Raw genomic sequence first — 12,061 nt, forward strand, 5'->3', positions numbered from 1 at the left:
TGTTTGTATGGGGGCATGCATTTACGCAAGCAAAATGAAAAAATTTCAGGGGGGGGGGTTGAACCCCCCAACCCCCCTTGGCTACGCCCTGACGCGCGCCAAAGGTTCTTTTTTCCATGAATCAAACAGAAACGAACAAGCAGCATTGTATTACGTGTTTGATGCATGGAAGGTTCTTTTTTTATTGCAGCTAGTTTGATTACTAGTGATTATTGTATTCAGACTCTCCCACATCATCCGGATCACTTTCAAAATGTCCCACTCGTGGCGCTCATCGTGTGATACATTTAGCCTAATTTCTCGGTAAGTAGGACACTGCTGTTGATAATATTGCCGTTTTAGACGTTGTCATACATTGAGCTTTCACTCTGACATAAATTGTTATTTGCCTTTAGTGTCCCTTTAAGTAATGTCTCACTAATGCTCTGTCAAAGTCTTGCGAGCATATGCTTCAGGAAAGCCTAGCGCTTCAAAATAGACAGCTGTCGGAGGCTGGCTGTCCGGACTCCCTTGTGGTCTCTGTAGCTGAAGGCCTATTGCAAAAAATGAAAACAATCCGGCAAGGTGACAATAATGATGTGGCAGGTGTCGATGTGCAGAAGCAAATAGCCGTTATTCCGTATATTCACCAGACATCCCATAACCTAAAGAAGATGGGAAAGCGTCTAGGCATCGGCGTCGTGTTTTCGGCTCCACTAAAAGTTTCAGTTCTTTGCAAGAAAACCAACCCTTGTAAAAGCGAAGAAAAGAAATTGTGCAGTATTCATCACCAGAATCGGTTTGTGCCTTGTGAAGAGGGCGTTGTATATCGCATGCCGTTGTCTTGCGGGTGCGAATACATCGGACAGACCAGCAGATGCGTCAACACGAGGCCTAAAGAGCACAACAAGAATTTAAAAGATGGCAACCAGGGCAATCTCGGCTTACACTGCGGTAACTGTGTCGATAAGTCCATGCGTCGGCATACTAAGCCGTGCAATGCCGAGTTCTCAAAAAGTGGCATTGTTTATCGCCACAAAGACCAGTGCGTCAGGGAAATAGTTGAGGCGGCCGAAATTGCTTGTGCAGGAGAGGGATGCGTCAGCATGCCATCGCTTACATTGACGAAAGAGGAGCAAAAATTTTTAGGAACTTGGTGATTAGGTCTTTGCAGCTATCACCCCATGCACCTCTTGTTTATCGTCTTTTTGCTATGTTTCGGTCCCGCTGTAGTACATATACCTGATGCTGCCAGCGAAATAAACAGTTGAAAGTCAGCGCTCTTTGCACTCTGTCTCTGTTGTCGTCCTTTCCTGTTTTTCCGCGCTGTGCCACTCGTCGATATGAACCAACTAGCCCAGCAAGCAACCATCCTTGGATAAGTTTGTTCTGATGCTTTGAATTTAAAGTGCCGAACCTAAAGAGTGGGCAGCAGTGGGTGAGCTAACAACCAACCAAAAATTTTATGGTAAACTGTTGCACTCCTTGATTAGCACAGAGGGCACGGCCAATAGAAGACATACATAGATAATGCTTTGCCAAGGGAAGACATACATAGATAATGCTTTGCCAAGTTCACTCACAATAGCGTAATTGTGGGATGGTGGATGAATCGGCACTCAACACGTGACATGAATGCTAACTTGCAATGTTTTTTTTGCCTCAGGCAAAATGTGCTGGTAAGATAGAAAGCATGTCTATAAATATTTGTTCGATTGAAAAAAAATTTAATTGGAAATAACTGAACATATGCCAAATTAACGTGACAACAAAACACTGCTCCTTAGTTATGACTCTACTTCATACTGTAGAGTACCAAGAACTCGCTGATGATTTTATTTTGATGTGTTGGATGAAATTTGTACATTTTGTTTTAGGTACATTGCACAGGCCGGAAGAAAAGAATGAGAAGCAGAACCAAAATCTTACTTTGCCACCAATGCAGCTGATGAGGAGTGACAGAAAGGAATACCTAGGAACTATGCTGTGAGTGCCATCCGTCTGGTAAGCATCATATTTTACGGTGATTTTAAACCACAAAAATTGTGTTTCCTCATCATTACCCAATGTATATTAATGCAACGAACATTTGCACCCTAAAAATAATTAGGTAGATTGGACATGTTCAAGTTGCTGAATTGAAACAAGACAGCTATTTTATAAACACGAAATCTTGAGAATAAAACTGCAATTATTGTGTTGAACATGTGCTGAAGTATACATCAGCTTGCTTAAATGTGTTTAAAGCAGTCTTTGAAATACAGAGCTTTCTGAAGGCAAGCTTTCAGATTATTTCCTAATTATTTACTGGCAATCTTGGGATCAGAGATGGGTCTTGTGCAATACTGCTCAACTGCATTGCTTAAGACTTGCGCTTAAAGATTTACATGTAATTAGTACTGATAATCAATTATACTTCCTGGCAGTTTTGTAAATATTCAATTGCATTTTTAATTTGCGATGGTCATTATGATTCAGATACTTTTCGAGGGACAAAGTACATGTAATCGGTAATATTATTGACCAAGAAGTATAAGAGGCAGCACAGCTTCGAGAACTTCAGTTTTGCAAAAACCACATAGTATGAGCATGGTCTTGGCCACGAGCAGTACGGTTGCACATGTTCAGAGGAGCAAAGCCAAGCCCTCTGAATTCAGTTCCTGATCATTATATCTTCAGCGCAATGTTGGTCAACTAATTGGACCAACGCTGCTATGACGTGACCATGGCTAGTTCAGTGCCTTCTCTGAACAGTAGAAACGGTAAAGCACTGCACGTTAAACAGGACTCAGATATGAGCATTGTGGCAATGGGACCACAATCGTGTGTGCAAGGTGTGCACATGCATTACAACATATCCCCTCTCTCTAGCATGCATATTGAGAGAGTTTTCAATGTCACTGTTGATGACTTCACACCATAAGGAGGGTAGATTATACTAGAACCCCGCAGTTAAAGGAGTCTTAGCAAAAAAAAAGATCAAACATGATTTGATTGTTACATCACATCACTGGGAGCATATAGGTGTCATCTGTATAATATCAGCCACAAACACAGCCTAAAGCATATTTTAATTGAGTTTTAAAGCTTATGCAAGTGCAGAATCTGAAGGTGTACATCTAGCGATGTAGTCATCAGTATGGGTCTGTATGTAAACAACATAAGTCACAGGTTTTGGCAGTTCATCTCAATGATTATTGGCCTTCGTGTCGTATGGAGATGTTTAGAGAGTGCACCTCTCAGCTTTTTGTACTGCCGCCACACTAGTGAATTTAGTTTGTTCGTAGACTTCTTACTGCTTGCTTATTGCGGGTGTGCCAGTGACATGTACGTGATGGACAGCGCTGGTGGTGACACCTGATAGAGGCTCACCAGAGACCCACAAAGCTAACATTGCAGCGGCTTGCTCACTTTACTGACTTGTGAGCGAGATATTGACATTGACAGCGAGATAAACTCGTAGTACTCCGTACCTGCCAACTCTCCCAATTTGCCCAGGAGACTCCCAATTTGTGACCATTCCTTCTGATTGTAGAGGCATGGCCATAAATCTCCTGATAAACAGCCACCAAAAGAGAAATAACAAATGACAACAGTTCTACAAATTATCGGGCCTTGAGAAAACAGGACAGCTTGCTGCGAACCCTCACCACTACCCACTGATGTAACGGGAGGGGAGGCTGCCGCGTTTGCGTGTGGCCATGGTCATTTACGGCTTGTCTTATATCGTTATCTTGACAAGGAACTTGCGATAGCATCACACTGCAGCGCATGCAAAGTCAACTTTGCCGTCATACTGCGTTATGCGGCTAAGTGTGCTAAGTTTGAGAAACGGCTACTATATTTTGCGGGTCATAGCAGATTTTGTTCTGCATGCGTGTGAAAGTTTACAACAATCATGCAGAGCTGTGTATGACATTACATTGGCCCTGGGAAGCAAGAAATAAAGACTTGTGGATTTGTTTTGTTGTCGCCCAAACTAATATACCTTCAAATGGAGTACACAGGGGAGAATAAATTAGCCAGATTTTTAGTGGCATATGCATTCAGTTACAAAACTTGTTTCGTCAAATAAGGTTAGATACTGATGTAGCAATACTCCTTATCAGTTAGATTGATTAAAGGCACACTGGTGCATGTTGCATCTTTACATTTCATTGCAAACACTTCAGACCTTTCATGTGCAGTCTCATCTTTGTATCTGCACTGTACCTTGGCCTCTTGAAAAATTGGTAGGCAGCCACATTTTATACAGTGGTTGGCCATGTTGCTGCTGCTTCTTGTCTTTAGTTGTTTGTGTGCTTGCACATACGGTTTTTGAGGCAACGGCCCGTCTGCCCGATGTGGGAACTGCCACATCAGGTCGGAATTTTATACGAGACCTCACATCTGCATAACACATAGTTTGTGGCATGCTTCTTCACACGGCCCTTGTTGGCTGGATTGTTCGGATTCACCTTCTTGCTGGGGGCCAGAAATACAACATGAGCCCTTGCTCATCCTGGGGCCTTTTTGTTGTGGTGTAAGACACTATGCACATAAGGAATGACCACCATTGTAGGCATTGAAGGTTCGGCCAGCCACGTTCCCTCATAGACCAAACCTGTCGCAGCAGAGCAGCCAACGAAGACAGCAGACACTCAGGGACTGCTTTTCTTGAGTCGCCGAACTTGAGACCCATAGCTCCTTGTGGCATGGTGGTGGCAGGAGTGAACCAGGGCATTCCTCAAGACCCATAAGCAATAGCCCGCTTAACAATCTTGAGTACAAAGATGCGAATGCATGTGAAGGGTTTGAAGCATTTGCAATGAAATATAGAGATGCAACATGTGTCAGCATGCCTTTGATTAATCTAACTGACAAGGAGTGTTGCTACATCCCTAACTAATCTTGTTTGACTAAAGTTTTATCGTCTGGCACTGCTAGAAGTCTAGATTATTTCACGTCCCTTGTCTACTCCATTTCAAGGTATATTATGATTTGAGGTAAAAGGGTAGAAGATGACGACAGACAAGAGACGCACACACAGGGCACCACTTCCAACAATGTTTATTCCAGGAAGAATATGGGTGGTATTTATACAGACAGCGCTGTCACTTTTCATCGCTGCGCAGTCGCATTCAGAAAATGCAGCTCTTTCTGTGATAATGATATGGCAGTATTACCACTGCCCGCATTGGCCTGTTATCTTTAATATTGAAGAAGGCCATCACCGTTAAAATAGGACTTCTGATAATACATAGACTTGCGATTTCACTTGGCATAGACTTGGCATGCCAGTCACACTGCGAAATGGCCGTAGACAGATACGTCAGTCATAAAGCTAAGCCTAAATGCTCGTGTAGCCCACAGAGGGCATGAAGCGATGCCCGTTGTGCATATCAAAGTGCTCATTGCGCCTTTTGTTTACAAGACCGACCTAGTGCAATGGCAAATCAGCGCGTATGAAAACTGTGCCACGTGAACGCAGACGTGCCATGGGCCTTGGATAAAGCGCCGAGGTGCCCGTTAAAGCCAATATCATCTTCCATATCTCGGCTTGCAGAATTACGCAACTCATTCAAGCACACATAGTCCAAACTGCACTCACGATCATGAATTACCAGTGCTTCGAGTGCTCTCACTGCCGGCCCGCAAATCGCGCAAGTTTCATGGCGCGCACTAGACGAGTCTTTAGTGCTGCTACCATGTGCATCTCTCGCTACCTTCAGACACCCGATGTGCAGGTGCGGCATGCGCTGGCTTTGTTAAATAGAAAATAAAATGCAAAATTTCTTGTCTAAGTAAATAAATTGGGTGCTAATGGGGGTAAAACAGGAGCTAGTTGCATTCGTTCTGGCCGCTCGAGAACCCTAAGATGCCCTTTGCGGAACCCCCGAGTTTCGTGGAACCCAGTTTGAGAACCCATGGTCTACGATATTCTCCTGTCATACAGTAAAAAAATATGCGGCCCAAACTGAGCAATGTTTAAACGATAGGATCAGAAAGCATTGCAATAATGTTAGGAATGGCAGAGGGTCACGTGGCAATCCATTGCCAAGATTGCAAGTGTTTCACCGGATTTTCGTGCCTGCTCTGTGATTGCCAGGAGTCGTGATAAACGGACTAGATTAATGATTGAGGTAAAAAAGATTCTTGAAGCAGGTGATTCTTGTGTGAGGGTGGCCTCCATATCATTATCATGAAAAGAGTGGCATTTTCTGAATGAGACTGCGCAGCGATAAAATGTGATAGCACTGTCTATAAATAGAACCCATGTTATTCCTGGAATAAACATTTTGGAAGTGGCTCCCCGTGTGTGTGCCTCTCTCTTGTCCGTCCTCGTCTTCACGCCTTTTACCTCGGATCATGCAATGCCAACACGCCCACTTCTCCACCCTAACAAGATACATTAGTGTGACGCCTCCTATAATTCATTGCCTGGAGCGTGAGCCTCGAATGCGCTGCCCTTCCCTTGCCTGCTCTCTTTTTTAGGTACAGTGGCCAGTGCCTCTCGCGGCATTCCCTTTTAAACACGCAGCCCTTGCAGCTGCCTCTGAGCAGCTAGTAACATCATGTCACGTGACTAAGTGGTATGGTAGCGAGCGCTCTCCCACAGTGCCTGGTCGCAACACGCGCCTGGAGGTGTGGCCTGTTCGATCGGCTCTGGCAGGAGGCGTTATAAAGAAAAGGGAAAGATCTTTTCGATGTGTAGTTAGAGGAGGCTTTGATTAGTGTCCAATAAACCAAACAGTTGGCAGTCAGCACTAGTCCTGTATCCTTCTTGTCTGTGTTTCATATTGTGCTGTTTTTAATATGGATACTACCCACTGGCTGGCATTCAGACGATATTATGTCCCCATAGGATCCAAGGCATTGAGAACACTGCTGCTATGTCACAGCTGTGGGACTATTCCTGTATGATAGATCACAAAGCGCACTCTAAGCCAGCCGAGCGGCCATGAAAGAGAGTGGCTATGAAGAATTTTCACGCAGCTTGGCTCGACTTGATTGCGAGATTAGCGGCATGAGTGGTGCAGGCGACACCTGTGATGTGTTTATGGTGCCTGCAAGCAAACACGTGTGTTCAGCGTACTGCTGACACCATGTAGAGGTTGCAGGAGGTGTTGATGAGGCATGGATGATCTGCGTACCCGCGCAACTGGAGCTCACAAACAGAAAAGCCGACTCTGGCTTGTTGAAGCCCCAAAGAACAAAAAAATGCTCTGGATTTGCACACTGCCCGATATGCACATTAAGAGAGCACCACAATGCAGCCACAATTCACACATGAATAGCATCCTCTACATATCCAAAAAACGGCAGGAAGTGGAAGATGGAAGCTGCGATGAAAAAATCCGTAAACAGGGGTGGGTGCTCGAGCCAACGTTTCGACAAGTGGACTTGTCTTCTTCAGTTCAAATCAGTTCCAGCCTTGAAGAAGACAAGTCCACTTGTCGAAACGTTGGCTCGAGCACCCACCCCCTGTTTACGGATTTTTTCATCCTGCACATATGTTGCTGAAAACAGCTCACTTACATGTTCCTTAATATGCCTAGATTCCTCATTTATATTAGGTGGGTAGTTCTGAGTAACAAAATTTATTATAATTATCTAAATAGTCTCGCTAATAAAATGTTGCACAGAAATTTTTTAATAATGGGAACAATATGGACTAGGTTTGCTTCGTGTAATGCTATTCGTCATTTTCAAAATCTTGGCGCTCAACAGCTGGGACACCCTGTATGTGCCTACCATTAAAAGAGTTTTGATGCTTTGTGGGTTTAGTAGAGTTATATTTTGTAGTGATGAGTCTTTTAAAATTTTTGTACACTGATATCTCTCTGTAAGCTGTGACATGCTCTTTTTTATGTTTGTCATATTCATTCCAAGTTGCAGCATCACGCATGAGCAAGTTATTGCTATTGAACATGTAGCAGCCACATTTTGTCAATTAATTCTGTGCATTTTTTAGAGAAGTGTACTCATTTAAATATATTGTTTGGTGCTTGATAAGTTGGCATGTAAGAAGTGCTACCAGCATGGATCTAATCACTTTCCCTTCATAATGCAGGCCTTCATTGCCATGCTTCTCATCGGGCTGCCAACTGGGTACGTTGCAGCTTGTTCCACAGTCTTCACAGCCATCACCCTGCAATTGCCAATTCCTGACATCGTCGACAGTGTACCTTTCTTGGATGCACCCTCACCTGGCAAGCTCGTTCACTGAAGTTGAACCACATTTGCAGAGACTCAAGTAAACTACAGCAACTTCAATATGCCACTCAATTTGCACCTGTGAACTTCAGTGGGCATGTGAGCTGTGGTAGCAGTATGGCTATTAGCTGTACCTCAATTGTGATGCAGGTTGGTGCACATTTATCATTATACACTAAAGGATTGAATTCCCTGTGCCTGCTGCTGTTCCGTGCCCACAGGTGCGAGTGAGAGATTATGTAAATGCTTCTTTGACATTTATGCTATTATGTTCCTATAACACTCGTCATAACACTCATTCTGAATCCCTTCTAGAAATTGACTCCCTCTGTAACGACTCGCAAACCAACGAGGGTTTTGTGTCACTTTTCCAAGGTTATGCATAACCATTCACTTCAAAGTATCAAGTCCAAGCCGAATTCACTGCAGATCTAAGAAGCTTAGATGCTAAAATTAGTGGCACAAACAAGACTAGAAGTGTTTGAACAAAAAACACTAGACAATTACGAGGAGTAGCACACAACAATCTAAAGATAACTTGAAGAGCTCACCTCTAGGTATGAATTGTTAGAATCTCGACTGAATAAACAAGAACACCAATCACGTCATGGCAGTTTAATGAGTTATGGTCCACTGGACAGAAAAAAAACTTGGTAACAAACTGAACAGAAAATATTTGCAAGTTTTACCTTGATTTTTAAAGGCCTATTTTCTGATCTAATCAAGAGGGCACATCAAATGGCCTGCTTTGCACTGAATGAATGTCAGCAAATAATCATAAAACTCAGTTGCTTTAAAACAACTGGAAAGCTTCGTTCGATGTGGAACCTGTTTTGCTAACACGCTTATCAGCGGAAGGTTTTCTATTTTGGTAAAAGCAAGTTCTTGTTCTGAACCTTTTAAGCTCCATGAAGACAAGCTGTACCTGAATGGGATGTGCCAGTTTTTTAACGCTGGTATACTGCCTCGGTTCGTGAAATTGTGGCATGGGGCAATAACACAATCAGCAGTGGCAATCATTCATTGCATACAACACGTGCATCATGGTTAGAAAATGAGAGGGGTAATGACTGTCTGCCATAATCATGTCCTCATGTGTATTTAGCACAATATTTCTGCCAGCCTTTTGTTCCTTGCTTATGTACCTTTGCACCGATATTGTAAATATAGATAAAAGCCTTTTCAGCCAAACTTTTGCTAGGATTGTATAAACAGGAATTATTCCCATTTTCTAGCTGTCTATTTGTTTTTAATGACAGAGCACCTGACATTATATGAAAGAAACGATGTTGCAACATGTCTTGCTCATAATAATTACGCATGTTTAAAATGTTTTTTTGTACCACTTCAATTTATGTTTGATTCTGTGACTAAACACATAAATAAGTAATCGTGAATAAATGTCTTCATTTTTTTCCCCCTTTTCTTGCATTCAGACACGTGAGCATGGTCTCTGCTGCCTAAGCTGCGGCACGTGCTCATGGTTGCTTTAATGTAGCGTGCAATTCTGCACATAAAGGTATACGCACACAATGCATGTTCACTTATAGTTATTGTTTATACAGAGCAAAACTACATATTTTGTTATGCTATAGTAATGAAACTGCTGGATGCATATCACGTACACTGCAAGCTTTGTGACAGGAAAGCAGTCTGTTCTGAGTCTGGTCTGACACTAAATTTATAGGTTAGCTGTTCTAACAATATTTGTATATGAATTTATGTATGTGTTGATCAAGAGACGTATGGAAATATATATCCATCAAGTGCAACACGTGCATCATCATAAGAAAGTTAGTGGGGTATTGGCTGTCCGCCGTCATCGCGTGCTCCCTTGTATTTAACAGACAATGTTTCCCAGTATTTTCCCCTTGCACGTTTACAGGTTGGGATTGTACAACCAAGAATTTTTGGCATTTTCTGTCTGTTTTGATGACACAGCGGCTCACTGTGTGTAGAAAGAAACATTTTATAGCAATATGTTTTGTTCATATAAATTACTGTATTTTTCATACCACTACCCTCTGTAATGTCTCCGCCTTTGCAACAATAAGAAATAAATAAAAAGTAGGTAATCTTCATTTGCAAGTGTTTTTACTTTTTCTTCGTTTTTGCATTCAGACATGTGCATGTTCTCGGCTGCGGCACTACATGTTCTCATGATTTCTTCAGTGTAGGCTGCGACCTCCTTCACATAAAGAATTCTACCCACAAAACGTAATGTACTTAATTGTTTACATAGAGCAAAACTGTACATTTTTTATGCTGTAATCTATAGGTGCAGGTTGTGCTTCAGGCACATTTCAAGCTTTATGACACGAAAACAGTGTGCTGCTGAGTCTTGCAGACATCTGCAGCTGTGGTTTAACATTTTTATAGCTTGGCTGTTCTAACAGGTTTTATTTATGTATGTATAGATGTGTTTGATCAAGGAACGCACCTACACCCCAATGCTTTAGTTCCTCGGCAGCATTTAATTATGCAGTTTTTTCCCCACCCTGGCAGACAGCTTTCCAGGCCGAGAGCTGTGCACAGCGGCTTCCACAATAGGTCAGCGTGCCAGATGGTAACAACGTACACACACTAATGCGACCTGCCATGACAGACAGCTTTCCAGGCCGAGAGCTGCGCACAGTGGCTTCCACAATAGGTCGGCGTGCCTGGTAGTAACAACATACACACACTAACGCTACCTGTATGTTTCTTGTATATGTTGCCTGAAAGTCAAATTAGCACACATGCACGTTTAGATCATGTTGTTTAAACGTTGTACAAACATTGCCACAATGTCTGGAATGTCACTGAACGTTGCTTCAATGTTATATTTAACGTTTCGTGGTGGTCAGAAAGGAGGACATTAAGCGCATTCACACAACGTTACCCACTGACATCTGGACACATTTAGGCAACATCATGGCAACGTTCTGCGTTACTTGGGTATATATATATATATATATATATATATATATATATATATATATATATATAATCTCAAGACAGCCAAATTCATGCACACCGCTTAGCTTTCACGTTGACCCTCACTGAACTGATCTACAGAGGCGTGCGAAGATAGCAAGCGTGCAGGTCGTATTTCAGTTTTCACTTTATACAAAACAAAACAAAATATTATTAAGTTAAAGTATGCTGGTCAAATGTGTGAGCTCCTATAGTGATGGACCTGTACTTAATTCGAGTCTCATCAGCATTTAATACATTCTTCTTCGTTTTTTCGTATTTCCACACCAAATGCCTAGGAACATCTCACAAGGTGGAATTCATGAGTTTGTCCCGTTACGTACATTGGCATTTCCCACGCAAATTTTCAGACGCCCTCAGATCATCCGGACATCATGCCTAGAATTAGGCGTGCATGTTATTCGGTGGAAGGGTTGTTGCGGAACTACAGTAGGAACTGCTACAAAGGGGTCAAATACCGACAAAAAGAGCTGCCCTTTATCAAGAACGCTGCCGCTCGTCGCCAACCTCCACGAACTTGCGGAACTCACAGCTCTTTTACCAAAATGACCATATGGAGGCACAGTTATTTTTTTCTAAGCGATGCATATTGCTCACGAACCATTAACAGGAAAGCTAACAACACGTATTATATCAAATAATGCCACCACAGTTCCTAATGAAAACGCACACCACAATTCCCTTTTAGCGATGCGAAATAAAAAACGCCAGGCCTGCGCTGAAACCGCAGCACAGTCACAGCGAAAGCGGCGTTTCTAGAGCCCCTTGTAAGCTCTCTTGGGGCTACAATGCAACTAGACTAGAAAGGTACCCACTACGCCATAAATCACAATTTTTGTGAAGTTGGGAAGCACCTACTTAGCCATTATTCGTCATTCTGCGGAGAAGCGAGGCACCAGCTACACGTCTG

General features: G+C 42.7%; 1 long non-coding RNA gene across 1 annotated transcript; it reads left to right on the top strand.

The window, feature by feature from the left end:
- The first annotated feature begins 1,572 nt into the window (after positions 1-1,572).
- LOC119373506 (uncharacterized) lies at positions 1,573-9,595 on the top strand. The gene is made up of 2 exons (XR_005179878.2): positions 1,573-1,983; positions 8,033-9,595. It is a non-coding gene; the product is annotated as an uncharacterized LOC119373506 (long non-coding RNA).
- Positions 9,596-12,061: the final 2,466 nt, after the last annotated feature.

This window comes from Rhipicephalus sanguineus, chromosome 11, assembly GCF_013339695.2.
Source record: "Rhipicephalus sanguineus isolate Rsan-2018 chromosome 11, BIME_Rsan_1.4, whole genome shotgun sequence".
Taxonomy (NCBI): domain Eukaryota; kingdom Metazoa; phylum Arthropoda; class Arachnida; order Ixodida; family Ixodidae; genus Rhipicephalus; species Rhipicephalus sanguineus.